The following is a 15,792-nucleotide window of genomic DNA, read 5'->3' as shown; positions in this document are numbered from 1 at the left end:
TTTAAGAAGCAGAGTAAACTCGATGCATCCAAATCATTAAACACCTGTTCCATTAATGACATGGAATTTGTCCTGTGTACAATTGCAGCAGTTTCCATCTAACAGTTCATCAGAGAGAACTGGGCCTAATAAGGAGGGCAGAGGTTCTCAGCTAATGAGCAAGTCGAAGTTCTGATCTATTAGGTTAGATAGAAACTACCCTGTCTTTGAGACTTGAAATAAGACTGGGGCTTTGGCTTTGTTTTCAAACATTTATTAATCATCAGTGGCTTAATCCTGCAGGACTATTCACCTGAAATCAGTGGAACTATTCACAGGAGTAAAAAATGTACTATTGGGCCACAGAAATACAGTATATTCCCTGTGACATCATTAAGTCTTCCTCCACCTCTCAGCCCCTCTTCCTCAAGAACATGCTGGCTCATCATCATCCAGGGAGGATGAGTTGAGTCTTGCCTAGCCCTTGCTTAGTCTGCAAGAAATGTACTAATCGAAGAGTCATTCTTTATAATCTGAATTCTTGAGGAGTAGAAAAGCAACCTTTTTTTTTCCCCACAAAAAGTTCTGTTCTTAGTAAAGTCATAGCTCAACATGCTTAATATATTTAGGTGAATTTTTTTTTTTTGCCAAACATGTCAATATTATTGAGTTTATAATTTACCTCTTTCCAGAAAATAATAATAATGAAAATGTCTGTGAAGATGATTATTTTCATGGCAGAGCAAGTAAGTTCAGAGAGAAAAAAACTCCAGAAAGAATATTTTACAGATTTCAGTCACCATGGAAATAAAAAAACAGTGGATTAAAACTGCAGAAAAATTTGACCCCGTGAAATAGTGACTAACAGAGTTTGGGCACTGTGCTGCAATGAAATCATCCTGGAGCTGCTTTGGTCGCTACTAGTTTGTTCTCTGTGTCGTGAGTCATTTCATAATGTATATTGGCCCTGAGAAAACTGTGCTAAAATCTCACAGGCACTTATCTCCACTTGACCTCTTTGAAGCACAGCCACCAAAACAATAACTGTTAATGTGAGCACCAGATTTCTGTGCTAATAGTTTTTTGAATGAGACTTGGTGATTTATTCTTATCATCAGGTACTCTGTTAGAGAGATGGTTGAGGTATGTTATACTTGGGATGTCATAATACTTTGAAGTCGTTAGTATTTTAGAGGGAAGAGTGGAAAGAGGAAAATGAACTGAAGCTGCACACGTGTAAGTGGTAGTCACTGCCAGAGTGGTGATAGGCCCACTGTAACAAAAGATTCCAAAACTACAAGTTGAACAGAAGACACAGACAATGTGGTTAGAAAGGGCTTTACAGACATCTCTTTTATGAGTCAGGCCTAGGAGGATTGATGTGAAGTATAGTGTTTGGTAGGTCATGTGTAACTGCTTGCCCATTGAACAATGCCTGAACCTCAACTGATTGCACTATTGCAATGAGCTCTTCAGTTAAGGGAGCACATGAGATATTACAGTTTTGCCACAGGTAGCAGATGTTCCCTGTATGAAATTACAGTAATATGATCTGTAGTTCTTTTAAAAACTGGATGTAAACAAATACAGCAAACTTTTTTTCTCATTAATTCTCATGCGTTTGCATGTGGTATACATAGCCCTGTGCAAGAAGTAACCGTTCAACTGTCTTATCTTCCATTGCCAGCGTTGATCTTCAAGATACACTCCTTTGGATGGGCATTCTTTGCCCTTAATCTAATACCTAGTCAGTACTAGAAAGGTCTGGCTGGCAGAATGATACAGGCATAGTTTCCTAATCTCCAGAAAGCATTGTGTCTGTATGGTTCATGCTGATAAAATAAGATATACCACAAAGAGTATGCCACGTTTTGTCAGTGTAATCATCTAATTAAAGTGTTTCCTAGATAAAAAATGTTGTCATAGAATCAAACTAAAAGTTTTGAGTGTCGGCCTGGCTTAAGAGAATTATTTGCTGCTGGCCAGATTTTCCATTAATAAATACTATGTTAAGTGGGTCTATAAAGATAAGTAGAGTGACACCAACTCCTGTGTTCCTTGGATGGCACATGTTGAAGACTAGCCCACCTTACAAATATGTACTCAGGCCAAATAAAGATAGCTAATATAGTGACAAAAGATTGGTTTTATTTTCTGTTGCACAGTTTGAATTCTTCTCTGTTCAATGTGAAAAAAGAAATCCCATTTTGTGGCTGCTAAGTCCAAGCAGTACAAATTCTGTTTTCACTTAATTTATTAAGCAACTCTGGTTTTACAGTGTAAGACAGTATTATTTTAGATTGTGCTAATATAGCTAACCTTGTTGCTAATCTATACGAAGTACTATGTATTTTTTATCTTGTCATCTTTACAAAAGTGTAAGAAGTTATTTGCAATCCTAGATCATATAGAGTCTCCTTTCAGAACCTGCTGACTGGTACTTCTCTGACATCAATGGCAGCTTTGCTAAGGCAAAGTAAATGTCATAAAATGTTTTGTTCTGCTGCAGACACTGGCAAATAATTGGCATCTGTTTGCTGTTGTCTAGCTGCCATTCTGTTTTCTGAAACAGAAGCTTCCATTTCTCATCTAATTCCTTAATGAATTCAGTCTCTTATGGGATTGAAAAAATTGTTTGGAAAAAAATGTAAAACATTCTGTTAAAGGAAACATAAAAAGTTTCATAGTGATTTCTATGTAATTAATTGTTCAGACTGGTTGGGATTTCTTAAAATAATCCAAATAAAAACTCAAGAATGTTTATCTTGACAACTGGAAAATTCTTCAGCTGAATAATATAATTGCTTCTGTTTTTTTCTGGATATTCTTGATAGATTCCATTGGAATTCAGTTACTTTTGTCATCAGCTTTACTATTTTACCAAAATACAGCATAAGGTCTGTGTGTACAGTAGGTAGATTTTTCAATTGTATCCAACTGTTGGCTGACAGGATATAAAATACTTATCAAAATATGTATTCAACACCTTATTACTAATGCCTTAAAGCAGAGAAAATAGCACTCTGACTTCAGGAATTCTTTTGGCTAAGCATATGACATTAATACTCATTAACATGCTTTCAAATATATTGCCAGAGTGGTAATAAAATCAACACCTTCTAATTTTTATATTGAAACTAAGCCAAAGTGCATTTGGTCTTGTCACTACATAGCAGTGTGTATGATACTTAAGATATCAACATAAACACTGAATAAAAACAATTTCTTTATTAAGTGAAGACATTGCCATTTTATCATGAACCGATATTGTTCAACTACATAAGCAAAATGCACAGTAAAGGACTGTCAGGCAAGAGGATAAGAGATGAGATCAGCTTTTGTTTCCACACTTAAATGTTTTCATAGTTTGTCACTGTTAGATACCAAATAACACCCAGAAAGCTAATTCTAGTTTTTATACTTACTGCTTTCCATTTAGATAGTCTTAAATAGTCGCTTAAGTTTATAGACAATATTTGCCTAGAGTAATGCATAGTCAGATACATTTTTCTGTATTATTTCAGATCAGACCAACATATGTACATTAACAGTGGAATCTGCTCACAGCACTCTTCGTTTCAGTAAAATTCAAATTCTACAGCCTTATAAAATGAGTTGCAAATTTCATCACTGCTATGAAATGAAGAAGATACGGTTTTAGATAATGTGAATCTGTGCTTATTTATAAGTAGTATGACTAGATATTTTGAAGCTGAAAATACATAAATGTAGACAGATATTTGCTTCCAGAGCCCTGAATCTGCAAGATTATTTATCTGGGATAAGCTAAAATTTGTTGTGGTATCATTGTCTTTTCATGTATACTACATATGAGACATTTCTGTCTCAATCCTATCCCGTGGCCTGTGTGAAATACTGGTTTTTTTCTGTCTAGTCCCTAGCAGATTTAGAACCCAAATCACTGCAGATCTTTATCAGATACTGTACCGCAATATCACAGTTGTGGTCTGGGACTGATAGGGCAATGACATGTAGGAAAAAGGCACAATTACTCTCTCAGGCAGAGAGAGCTTAGAGCTTTGATGCTCGCAGGAAAATGTGGAGAAGTTTTGTCTTGTAGAGCCCTTATTAAAGGCACCATTTATGAGACAAAATGGCAATAATTTCATTTACAGAATTGTGAATCTGTATCATTGAAACAATGAGGTCTCACTAAAGTAATTCTCTCTCTCTCCCAAACCTTGCTGTTTTGGTTTTGGGCAAGAATAATTGGCTGAGGCTTCATTTTAACTTTACAGTTAGTTACCCAGCATCCTCAGATTTGACCTTCTTCATCAGTCTCAGTTACTGTTCCTAGTTTTACTGTACGCTTACCTCTCTCATTCTATTTTACTTCCTCCTCCTTTAAAACTTCCATTACAAAATCATTATGCTCTGTGCCAGGTAAATTCTTGGTAAAATACTCTTTATAATGCTTTCAACTCTTCTGTCAGAACATGGACTGCAGTGTTTGAAACTGATTTGATATTTTAAGAAATTTTCCTATGTTTCGTTATTCTAGTCCAATATTAAGAAGAACAAAGAAGAAAAAGAACAAAACCTGTGTTATGAAGGAAGAACAAGTGCTTCTTCCATTTTTTATAGAATTTTTTTGATATACTATGCCTTGCTTGTTCTGTTTGACACCTGAAGAAGAGTTGGTCGCCAAAGCTTTTCTATTTTTTTTTTTTTAACTTTACAAGCTGATCTAATAAAAACAATGTCTAACGACCTTTTCTTTTAGCCCTCATGGCTGCAGCAGCACTCACCACTGTGATTTATAGCAAACAGTTTTTGAACTCTTATCAAATCATAAACATATTGTTACCATTCTGTCCATCATGGAAACAGCTACAACCAAGCATCATAAAAAAGTTTACCCTGTAGCAGAATCTTAGTCTATGTGAACACTGGCCAATTGAAGTTTGCACATTTTTCTGTGAAGTGCAAATCACACAAGGAAACTGTTGCTATCCTGTGACTCAATAACCATTAAGCTGCACTATATACTTAAAGATAGCATAATTCAGTGAAAAGGCAGAAGGTTGAGTAGTTGGGATTTCTTCAGTTTATTGTAGCAGAACTGGTTCTAATAAAGTTTGAGGTGGTGTCACCTGAATTTTACTTTGTAAACAGCTTTAGGAAAGTTATTTTCATGATACAGAAACTAAAACTTCTTGATTTTTTTATGTTGGAATATTATTCAGATGTATACTGCAGTTTTTCTAGTGTTCACTTTGTCCGACTGAAAATGTTATAGCCCTACATTATATAAGAAATTAATTATTTTAATTCCCCTAAAATTTCCTTTTTTGAATGAATTCAATGTAACTGTTATATAGCATGGTATGCTGTCTTAGAAGGTGCAGTTTATTTATCGACCTTCACTCCTTTCAGGGTGGATTCTATGACATCTAAATCTCTCATAAGGCTTATGGCCGTATTTCTTCTTTTGTAGTAGGTGTATCTGTAGCATTCATATGAAATAGTAAGTTCATCAGGATCAAGAGCTAGAATTTCCATGAGAAGTGTGCAGCTATGAGGAAGTGTACCTTTAATGTTGAAATAACTCAAGACAAATAATTTTTAGTGATTTTGACAAATCTGGAGAAAAAAAATATTCTGCACTTTCACTCCCCAAAATTAAAGTGAACTGTTTTATTTTTGAGTTTTATCTACTGCATTTTGGTTGTTTTGACTTATTATTATTTTATTATTTTACTTATTATTATTTCCTTCTACCATCTGAAATGACTGATTTCTGTCCCCAGGTAAATTGCTTCCTTTTCTGATGTCTGTCTTTTTCGTCTAGATCAGAGTTCCAATATGGCCGTGCTCTTGAAAGGGAAGCACTGAATGCACAGCTCATTTATCAAGGCAAAAGTGTTTAACTATGACCTTAAGCACATGCTGCTGCTTGTTAGTTTAACCGAAGCTACACAAACACGATAAAAGGTAACTGACCTTTATTCTGTGCTCTGGGTATCTGTTTGATGATGATCTCACTTTGTCTAGAGGTTTAACAAGTGTTTACTTTTTAACTAACTCTCTGATTACATGATCCTCTTCCCGCCCCCCCGGCCCCGACTCTCTTCCTTCATCATATGATACAGCTTTTTCTTAAGTCCGTGACATTTCAAGTGAGGGTCACTGTATTTATGCAGTGCCAAGAACTAGGAACAGTCTTATGTGCTGAGTGTGCTCTTCCCCATTGTTCTGCAAATTAGTCAACAGGAAACCAAATAGTGATAATGTGTTGTTATGATTAAGGTTAATAAGCTACTGATTATCTCCATAGACTACAGTTCCAGACACATTATTTAAATGGATTGCTTTGTTGAACTAGTTGATAAAAGATCCAAATTTCCCCTTGTTGTGATAAAAGATGTTATAAGCTTTTAGAGGGATAGGGAAACATTACACAACAGGAACAGTTTACTCTGTCCAGTACATTACAGATTTATCTTATGGTGACTATAACACACTGTCACTCCAGAAAACATTGTCTGGTAACAAAAAGATGTTCCTCTACATCTCTGAGACTAAACCACTTGAAAAAACACCTGTCTTAAGCAACCTATTATTACCTTTCTGGTGTGTGCAACAAATTTAACAAATGATGGTGTTTAGTTAACCTTGCTTTCTAAACTTGATCAACATGCAAGGACACTAGTTGTATGTAATCTGGTCTTTACCAGCAGTGATCTAAACATGAATTCAGTAGCTCAATTCATCTATCCTTCAGTAAAACTGCTGAAGACAGGGCAGTTTATCAACTTTTTAAAAAAATCAAAACAAAAAAATACAAACAAAAAACCCCAAACATAATTTTAGCTGAGTCGGCAAAACCACCAGCCTGTAAAAACACTTCCTAACCTTCAAAATGAACAAAAGTTTTTAAAAGAACAAGCTTAGAAAAAACCCTATATATGTTTATAGAATACGTAAATCTCAGATCAGAGACTATGGGTATAATTTTTTTTAAATTTTATTCTTTTGGCCCACTAGTAGTTTTACAACTCATTTCAGATCATTTGCAATTTTGAAAACACTGACCAGAATACCTTTTCCTTCTCTAGCTCTGCAAGAGGATAATTTCCTTTGAAATTCCCAGTCAAATCTAGATTTCTCCTAATGACAATGCTTCATGCTATATTTTTCAATAGTCCCAGGAAAAAAAAAAAAAACAGCATAAGAACTTGGAAAAGCTTTCTCTGACATTTTAGCCAAGGGTTCTGAGTGCTACCAACTGGGTCATTACTGACAAGCTTGTATTTTTATGCTTTATCACCCTGGTTGACACTCACATACCCCAAAGAAAAGTAGCTGAACATTGAGTTAAGAAAGGGCACTTGTTCTGCCCAAAAAGCAAGGTGCATTGTGCAAAAGTGCTTTGACAATCAATTATTAAGAATCCAGAGATGACAACTCATATACATGTATGTAAGTCGATAACCTTTGGGCACTTAATCCCTAGAGATCACAGCAGACAGTGGCAGAAAGGATCAAGGTCAGTGATAATGAAGTCAAAGTGATGGTGAAGACCAACTGCAATCTAGTCTAGCCCTAAGAAAGAAAATCTTACAGTGGCTTCATTAAACTATGTAGTGTACCATGCAACACCACATGAAAAAAGGTAAGTTAAATCTCCAGCTTCCTCTCTTGCATCTGTTTTGAGAAGTCTTTCTTGCTTCTGTTCACCTTTTTCTTACAAAGCATGTACCTGATTTACTAAGTTCTCAAATTGCAATCATTTGTTTTCAAATGTCTCTTGCTTACCTTGTTCTTCTGTAACCAGTTCCACAAGACATAAAGTCTGTCAAAAAACAGGGAAAAATGGAAGCCTGATACTTGACTGACAAACTGTAAGAATTTTTTAAGCATACAGGAAAATGCAGGTTTCATGCCTGTATCACAGGGTGTTTGTGCGAGAGAGAAGTAGTAAAATAATCAGTTCTATCCTTGTACATTTTTACAGATGGGGTGAAAATTTTCTTTTTGCCGAGTGAAATTGAAATAAAATATCTCACTGTTAGTAGCTGAATGCAAAGTTAAAATTTAAGAGCTGGTGCTGCAAATATTCAGTTTTACACGTGTAAGATAGGCACTTCATTAAATAATATGACACAATATATGTCTCAGCATGTCTCTCCTACTTAGGCAATTTATTAAATCTATATATACCTACCTATATAGAATAATTAGCCCAACAACCCACCGTGATCACTGAAATGATCATTATTACAGTTAGCATCAAGAAATATCTTTCTAAAATATCAATCCAAAATTCATAGGAGAAAAGTAGGGCTACAAAATTCACATGCTGATAAGAATTCTGGAAATTATACACTGGGTGTACACGAGCTGCATTTTTACTTGCAGTACTTCAAAAAATGTAGCCCATTACAATTTCACTAGCTAGATTAGGAGTCAAATCAGGTCTTAAAATACATCAGACAGGTATAAGCAAGCGATCTATCTTTTTCATTAAGATAATTCTCTGTCATTTCCTCTGAAAAAAAGAATTTCATAGAACAAATATGAAAACTTGTTTAAAACCTCAAATTAAAAGAGTAAAGGAGAGAGAGGTTCTGTCTCTTTCACTTAGAAAAATACAAAGAAAACATGTTGTTTAAAAAAAGCCAGGAAGAGTGGTATCACTGTGAGAAGATTAAAGAAGACATTCTGTGTTGTGTGTCCTATGCTACTGTAGGGATGGAGTCTTCTACCGTATTGGACAAGTCATGTGTGTTCTATGTATAGGCAATACATCACAGGCTATTAAATATAAAGGTGTGCACTCAAAATCAGAACTTTCTATGGATTGCTATGGTGTGGGAGAATAATTTGGAGAAGTATCATTACATGCTTGTCTTGTTTTTACACTTTTTTTAACAGGCAGCCATTATATGTCACTGACAAAGTTAGGACATTGGACTATGTGGCTCCCTTGGAGTTCTTGATTGACTACAGCCTGTTCTTATGACTTCTCTTGTCACACGCCTTAGACAGTACAGATGGGACTTAGAGACATTGAGGCATCACTTTTGTTTGCATTGGCAGATTTTGAGTGTAGTTGTGATGGGAATAGAAGGGCCTCCTCCTCTGCCAGCCCTCTTTCTGTAAGGAGTGCAAAGAGAATGGAAAAACACAAGCCTACTGCTTGGGCACACTGGGGATATAAACTTCTCCTAAAGTATTTCAGAGTTGCTCCCTGGAACAAAAGGGGAGCAGGGAAAATATGTCTCTCGGGAGTCATAATTCATGTTCCAGTCTGCTTATTGAATGGGGCAGCTCTTTGAAAGATTCATAGATTTTAAGGTCATTTATGATTGTCTTGCCTGGCTTGTGTGACACAAGCCATAGAATTTCATCCCTTCAGTGTTGCCTTCCAACCCATTAGGATTATATATTACCCCAAGTATATATGTACTTAATGATTCTCCAGTAATACAAAAATAAAAAATTCATGGCCGTAAACACAGCAACTTGTCTGGTGCTACTAAAGACCAGAGAGTGCAGTGTTCCTTGTCAAGTTCTAAGTAATTTGAGAGGAAAAATAAATATCTAAAAATACTTCGAATGCTCCTGATAGGTTTTCTTTGTGTAAATTGAAGGCGATGAAGGGAAACAAAGCTCTCTGTCCTATTATCTCTCTATTTGGGGGAACAGTATCCATTCCCCAATCTGTGCTGGCCCTTTGCAGAGTTACTGCAACAGATGTAAGCAAAGGGGCACAGAGAAGAAGCAGAAGTGGCAGTATTATCATTGTAGAAGATGAATGTAGTGGCACTTCTAATTTATTTAGTATTCAGGATTTCGACTTTAATTAGGATTCTTTTGTCACATCATTCATCAAATGCACTTGAAAGAAATGGAAATTAACACCAAAGTTTCTGTTGCCTCAGGCATCGTTTTAGTACTTCTACTCGTTTTGGTTTATTGTTGTTCAGTTTAGTGAAATAGTTTACTTGTGATAGTTCACTTAGCTGTAACTGAATTTCAAAAGGGGTAGAATGAATACATGCTCCTTAAAAGTGCTGTTTTGTGAAGCCCCTGTAGCTCCTAACACCTCTTTTATCGAAAAGCAATTATTTTTCTCTCTCTCTTTTTCTTTTTTTTGATGACTGACTTCTGTGTTGGATAATGTAACATAGTATACCAGCTTTAGCCCTAAGAAGTCATTATCAAGCTAGCTAGCAGAGGAAGACTTTGTGACTGCTGGAATGCTAGTAAGTCACAGACTGTCTATTACTTACAAATTGCACTTGTGTTTAGATGAAATAATATAACTTATTTGCTGAAATCATTCTTGTTTAAGATCAAGCTCAATGTATCTACAATAATACTGTCTGCATGGGGAAAAGTTCCTACATTAATTATTACTCCAACTCCATGCCTGCCATTGTAAAATTTACACTGTCCTGGCATAACAGCATCTGCGTTGATAAATTGTGCTCCTTATATCCAGAGCTTCCCGCTCATATAGCAGAGGTCCAGTCAGATATTTGAATGAAAAGAATGTGAACCAATATTACAGTCTGAGGCTACGCATCATATCAGCAAGGCTCCTACTGTCAGCACAAAAATCATTAGCTGGTGTCCAAAACTAATGCTTAGTTTAAAATCAAAAGGTTTATTAAGCAAGTATCTGAGAGCTCTGCAATTAATGAAGCCTGGTTTGTGGTGCTTGTGGAGATGAATTGCAGAGCCTAAGCAAGTGCAAATTCTGACTGTAGGTTTTCCTGCAGTTTTGGAATTTGAAGGTTTCTGCCTTCTGGATTCTCTGGTGTCCAGGGAGAACTGTAATTTTATGTAGCTTTTCCATAAGTAGCATCTCTTTCTCTCTCCCTCTTTTTTATGTTTTCTTGTTGCTGATTTTCAAAACATCAATAGAGAAGTTCAAAGAAACTTTGCCCTTTTTGTGCCGTCTTCTCATATGTACCTGAAAGTTAAATACACAAAGAAGTAGCAACATTTCTAAATATCCACTCCCACATAATTTTTCATAGGAAATGTTGCCAATACCCAATTGTAATATTTTGGGGGTATTTAAACTTGGATTCCTATTGCCAAACTGTTTAAATAGGTCTGGAATATTTCTCCAGCTTTTCATCTATGTTACAGGAGCTAGAAATTACACTTCAAAAAGGCAGGCACTCTCTTAGAAAACATTTGATGCTGCAAGTTGGATGTGTACTGAAAAGTTATAACTATCACAAGCCTACAACGCAGCCAGTGCTTTGAAATTGGAGATAGGTTTCAGCTCTATAAAATGTTTAGCACATTTTTCAAGGGAGCCATGAAATGATAAATAAGAAACATTTGAGAAAAACAGAATTACCTATAAGCTCACCTCCCTTCTGGCTGAATCAACTAAACATTTCAACTAACGTAAGTGGGAACAAGACCAAACTCCTCACAGGTTTTTGAACGCTACCGAAGAAACAAGACACTTTGTACACCATCATTCAAATATGAGAAACTACTGTGTTTCAGGACACTTTCTTTGCACTGACTGACTTCTGCAGTATATTAACTCTGAAGTATAACACAGTATTTCTAAGAACTCAAAATATACATTTTAAGTATAACGCAAATAAAAATAATGGAGTCTATATGTTTGAGTAAATTCAGCTAGTTATAGATTGTTGCAAATAACTGGTGCACTGAAACACAAGTATATTGGTGAAATTATTATCGAGATCAATTTAGTCTTAGGGAAAAACCCTGGCAGCAGAAACTGCAGTGGTGGCTAAAAGATCTCTTTTATAATAGGACATCATGAACACAGATTTTGTGGGTGCCTAAAGCCAGTTCTGAGTATAAATAAATTGTAGCTCTGAGAATATTATCTATGCCTTGTACTTCAGAGCTGTCAGTCAGTATTTTTGATCATTAGCCATCTGTGATTATTTTAATTTTTGCCAGCAGGAGAAGGAACTCTTTTCCACCAGGGAGCTCTGTTATTACAATATAATTTATATGTAAAGAGCTCATTTCATTAGAGGGAAAAAAAACCCCAACTTTTTACATAAGTTTTTTTTTTTTTTAAGTTTAAATGAAACTTGTAACATTAAAATATTTATTTTGCACTTCTTTTTGTATTGATATCCTTGGTGTGGTCCATGTAAAAGCAATTAACATCTTACTGGTGGTTTAACAATAATTCTGTGTCTTTAGCTCAGTTTTTGTTTAGCATCCAGTATGGAAGATTTAGAAACTGAGTCAATCATGGATCTGAAGTATTCAACTAGAGAAATTACTATTTTCCAGTTCCACTTGAAATTACTGCATTTTAGACTCTAACTATGTCTTTACCACATGCTAGTTAAAATCCTTACAGGGTCATTTTAGATTTGCCTCCCATCAGTCTGTTGAAAGAATGACTTTGTAATGACCTTGTTTTTACTAGGAATGACTTGCTGAAATGCAATGTTGCATCTCCCTGTTTTGCTAAAATGAAACTCTGCCCAATGTTATAGTATAAAGCTCTATTTTTATTGGCATTGTAAATGATGACATTATAAACCAAGTTAAATTGGTTCATAAGAATACTAACATAAAATAAATCAGTTTATAAACTTTACTTAGCTAATTCGGACTTTTTTTTTTTCTAAACTATCCCTGATTGTCAATGGTGCCAAGTACCCATTGCCACTATTTTCAGCCTCAAGTCTTGGAGGTCTTAAAATTTGAAAGTATTCAGGTAAACTTAAAAATAAAATCTGCATCAGTATGTCTGTCTACACATGATGCCCGTGTTTAATATCCTCAAAAGGCAATGCAGTTCTGTCTATACCAAGAATAGTTCCTATGCTTTTATATGTGTACACAGAAGTCTTCTGTTTCATGCACCATAACTGTGGTACAGATAATGTCTGTATTTTTAGCTCTTCTCTCACAGATCTGCAAGAAGCCAGTTCTAAAAGCAATGAAAATTGACTACTACAGTTGAATTGCCTTTTCTTGGTATAACTGAGCTTTGAAGTTGTAATTACATTAAGTTCTCAAAATAACTTACATCATGTATTTGACTTCTGAATTTGAATCAATTCCATGATCTAACATATAATGTCAGATGAATAGTTGCTGTCAATTGTACACATACTTCAGCATTTACAGACCACTCCTGTTTTACCCCGTCTGATCATATGGGTTTATGACACAGAGGTATGCTGCACATAACAGCTCTTCCAACATCTTTCATCAGTAGGATGAGGTGAATTTTAGTAAGCAGTGTGAGAATTAGTTACGAAAGCTCTCTAATTAAAAAAAAAATACATTGTGAGGACATACAATTTTTGTCTATAGTTACATTATGAGGCAAACAGCAAGAAGAAAAAAGACACATTTAAATAGAAAGAAAATTTTAATGTAATAATTAGTTGCTTGTACTAGCAATTACAATTGGACTCAGTGCTCAAATCTTGCATTCCCAGGTACCTTGGGTTTGCACATATGTATCACCTTACTATTGTACCAACTAATTCTTCACAAGGAGAACCCTAAGCAATAGTAGTAATGGAAAAGATTTCTTTTTTCCCCCTCCTCACTATCTTTTTGGATGTCTAGTGAGGGATTTCCTTTTTAACATTTTCAATGCTGTACAATACAAGGTTCTCTCTTAATTTCACAAATATGTAGTAACTTATACTATTAGTGCAACTCAGCAAGAGTAAGGCAAAAGACCTGTTTTGAGAATGTGATGACCACACTACAAATAATGGAGTGGGGTCAGTTACCTCAGGTTAGCTCTTGTCCAGTTCCATGAAGTGAGAGCCCTCCTGGACCTCCATCTCTCAGTCAGTTTTGTTCAGAAGGAGCCAAATCCATTCTGTGACTCACAGCAAGGTAAAGAGGAACAGCTGGGACATTCACTTCAGGAGTGCAGGGGTGATCTAATATAAAACACTAATGTAGACACACCTGCAACTTCCTTGAGATCTCTGTTTCTCTGTCATATTCACTGAAATTGGCCAGTGAGTATGTTGGTAAAAGGGTAAGAATAGGTCATGTACACTTACATCACAACTATATAAACCACCTTCTTCTTAACATATAGCCTAAACAGTGACAGTTAAAAGGTTTAATGAAGATGACATTCCATAAGCATCTCTGAATGTATGGTAAGTTTTGGATAAAATAACTTTTGAAAATTGTAACAATTTGCGACTTGTATAGCAAAGTAACAGGAGAATTGATCAGTACAAGGTTTTCTACATTTTTGACAAAACTGCTTTCATAAACTATCCTGGTTCTGTTAAACAAAAATATCCTTGGGACAAGCTGAAAGTAATTCACTTTTTACCTCTTTATTGCCAAATTTGATTTAATTTGATTGAATCTATATTTATCCTCATGTGGCTCCCGGAGCACTCACAAACTTTCATAATTCCAGTCTATCAGGGCAAATCTGCAAGTGAAAAAACTTGCTTTTATCAGCAGGTATTCAACGAATGGCAGGTGGCAAATAAAGCACTTAGTGAATTGTTTTAATTTCATTTCTCTCCCATCTCCCAGAACTTGAGAAAGTTTTAGAAAGCTGGAGAGGAGCAGGATGGATTTATTTGCTGCTTTCATTTTGTTCCAACACTGCTTGCTTTCAGAAAAGACTTGCCGATATAATTTCAGTGCCTTTCATGTATGGATGATATTTAAACTGGTACAACAAAGGGTATATTGTAATGCTGTAGAGATGTACATCACAACAGATACGAAAGCAAAGAGCTAAATTTGTTGCACCTACTCAAGAATATAAAGAAGCTTTTAACCTGAGTCAGACACAGAGTGCAGAATAAAATCCTTTACTCCTGGGAATTAAATAGAAATTAAGGTTAGCAGGTTTAGCTGTAGTTATGTTTTCTGCCATTGGTTCTTTTCATAGAATTACGTTAATACAGTGCTGCAAGAAAATCATTAACTGTAAAGTTCAGTGTTCAGCTCAAAAACTTTTTTTGACCTACACCTTTCTTCTTACTATTTTTCCTTGTTTCGTGTGACAAAGAGAGCACAGAAGATAATGTATACCCTATAGGAATGAGTATTTGAGGTTGGACTGAAGATTCTTGAACAGAGTGAACATTCTTCAGTGAATGAAGCTGCTGAAGTTCCCTACACATAATCTTTGTCTATGGCTGCAGCAATTTTAAAACCCCACTTAATTTCAAAATAATCATGTTTAATTTCTTTATTTTCAAGGCTTTTGACTGGTATCTCTAGATTTGGCAAATTTAGCCTGTGAAATATCAACTGATTTTATGGGAACATGTGAAGGAATCTTCTGGTGTATAGCTATGGCAAGAAATTTTATCCTGTAATAATCTCACACTGCTGAAGTATCTCCATAGAGCCATAAAGAGTTAGTGTAGTCTGAAGATATGAGCAGATTGAGGATCAAGGGATGGTAATTATGTGCCATTCTTGTTTGATCTTCTTTGCAAAGTGAGGTGAGTGATTCCTGTTTGTTCCTAAGAAAACCATGCGAAGCCTTAGGCAGTAAGATTAATTGTGATAAAGGATAATTAAAGGAAAATATATGGATAAAGGGATTAATTAAAAAAAGGTGAAACTAGAACTTGACTTCTCTTTGTTGTTCAGAATTCACATGGAGACAGTGTGTCTGAGGCCTGTTTCATTTTTTGTGTTTTAATTGTCCAATATTTCACAGCATGAATTTCTGCAACGTGCAGTTGACATTAGATGGTATTTCAGAGAGCTTGAAAGGGTAATCAAGTGCCCTCTGCAAAGCATGTCATCCAATACAAAAAAAAAAAAAAATTGATCTGAGAACACTCTTTTTCTAAAATCAAG

The 15,792-nt window shown here is 35.4% G+C and overlaps 1 long non-coding RNA gene across 1 annotated transcript in view; it reads left to right on the top strand.

Moving 5' to 3' along the window:
- The window catches only part of LOC148057633 (uncharacterized), a 366,117-nt gene that overhangs the window by 288,536 nt on the left and 61,789 nt on the right, over positions 1-15,792 (top strand). The window contains exons 14-15 of the long non-coding RNA XR_015708086.1: positions 5,792-5,934; positions 7,457-7,615. This is a non-coding gene — a long non-coding RNA (uncharacterized LOC148057633). The remainder of the gene's footprint in view (positions 1-5,791; positions 5,935-7,456; positions 7,616-15,792) is intronic.

The sequence above is a fragment of the Nipponia nippon genome, unplaced genomic scaffold, assembly GCF_047370975.1.
Source record: "Nipponia nippon isolate SJK-2023a ecotype South Korea unplaced genomic scaffold, ASM4737097v1 scaffold_1, whole genome shotgun sequence".
NCBI classification, from domain to species: Eukaryota; Metazoa; Chordata; class Aves; order Pelecaniformes; family Threskiornithidae; genus Nipponia; species Nipponia nippon.
The sequence above is the reverse complement of the archived record's forward strand: the minus strand, read 5'-3'. Positions and strand labels throughout refer to the sequence as shown.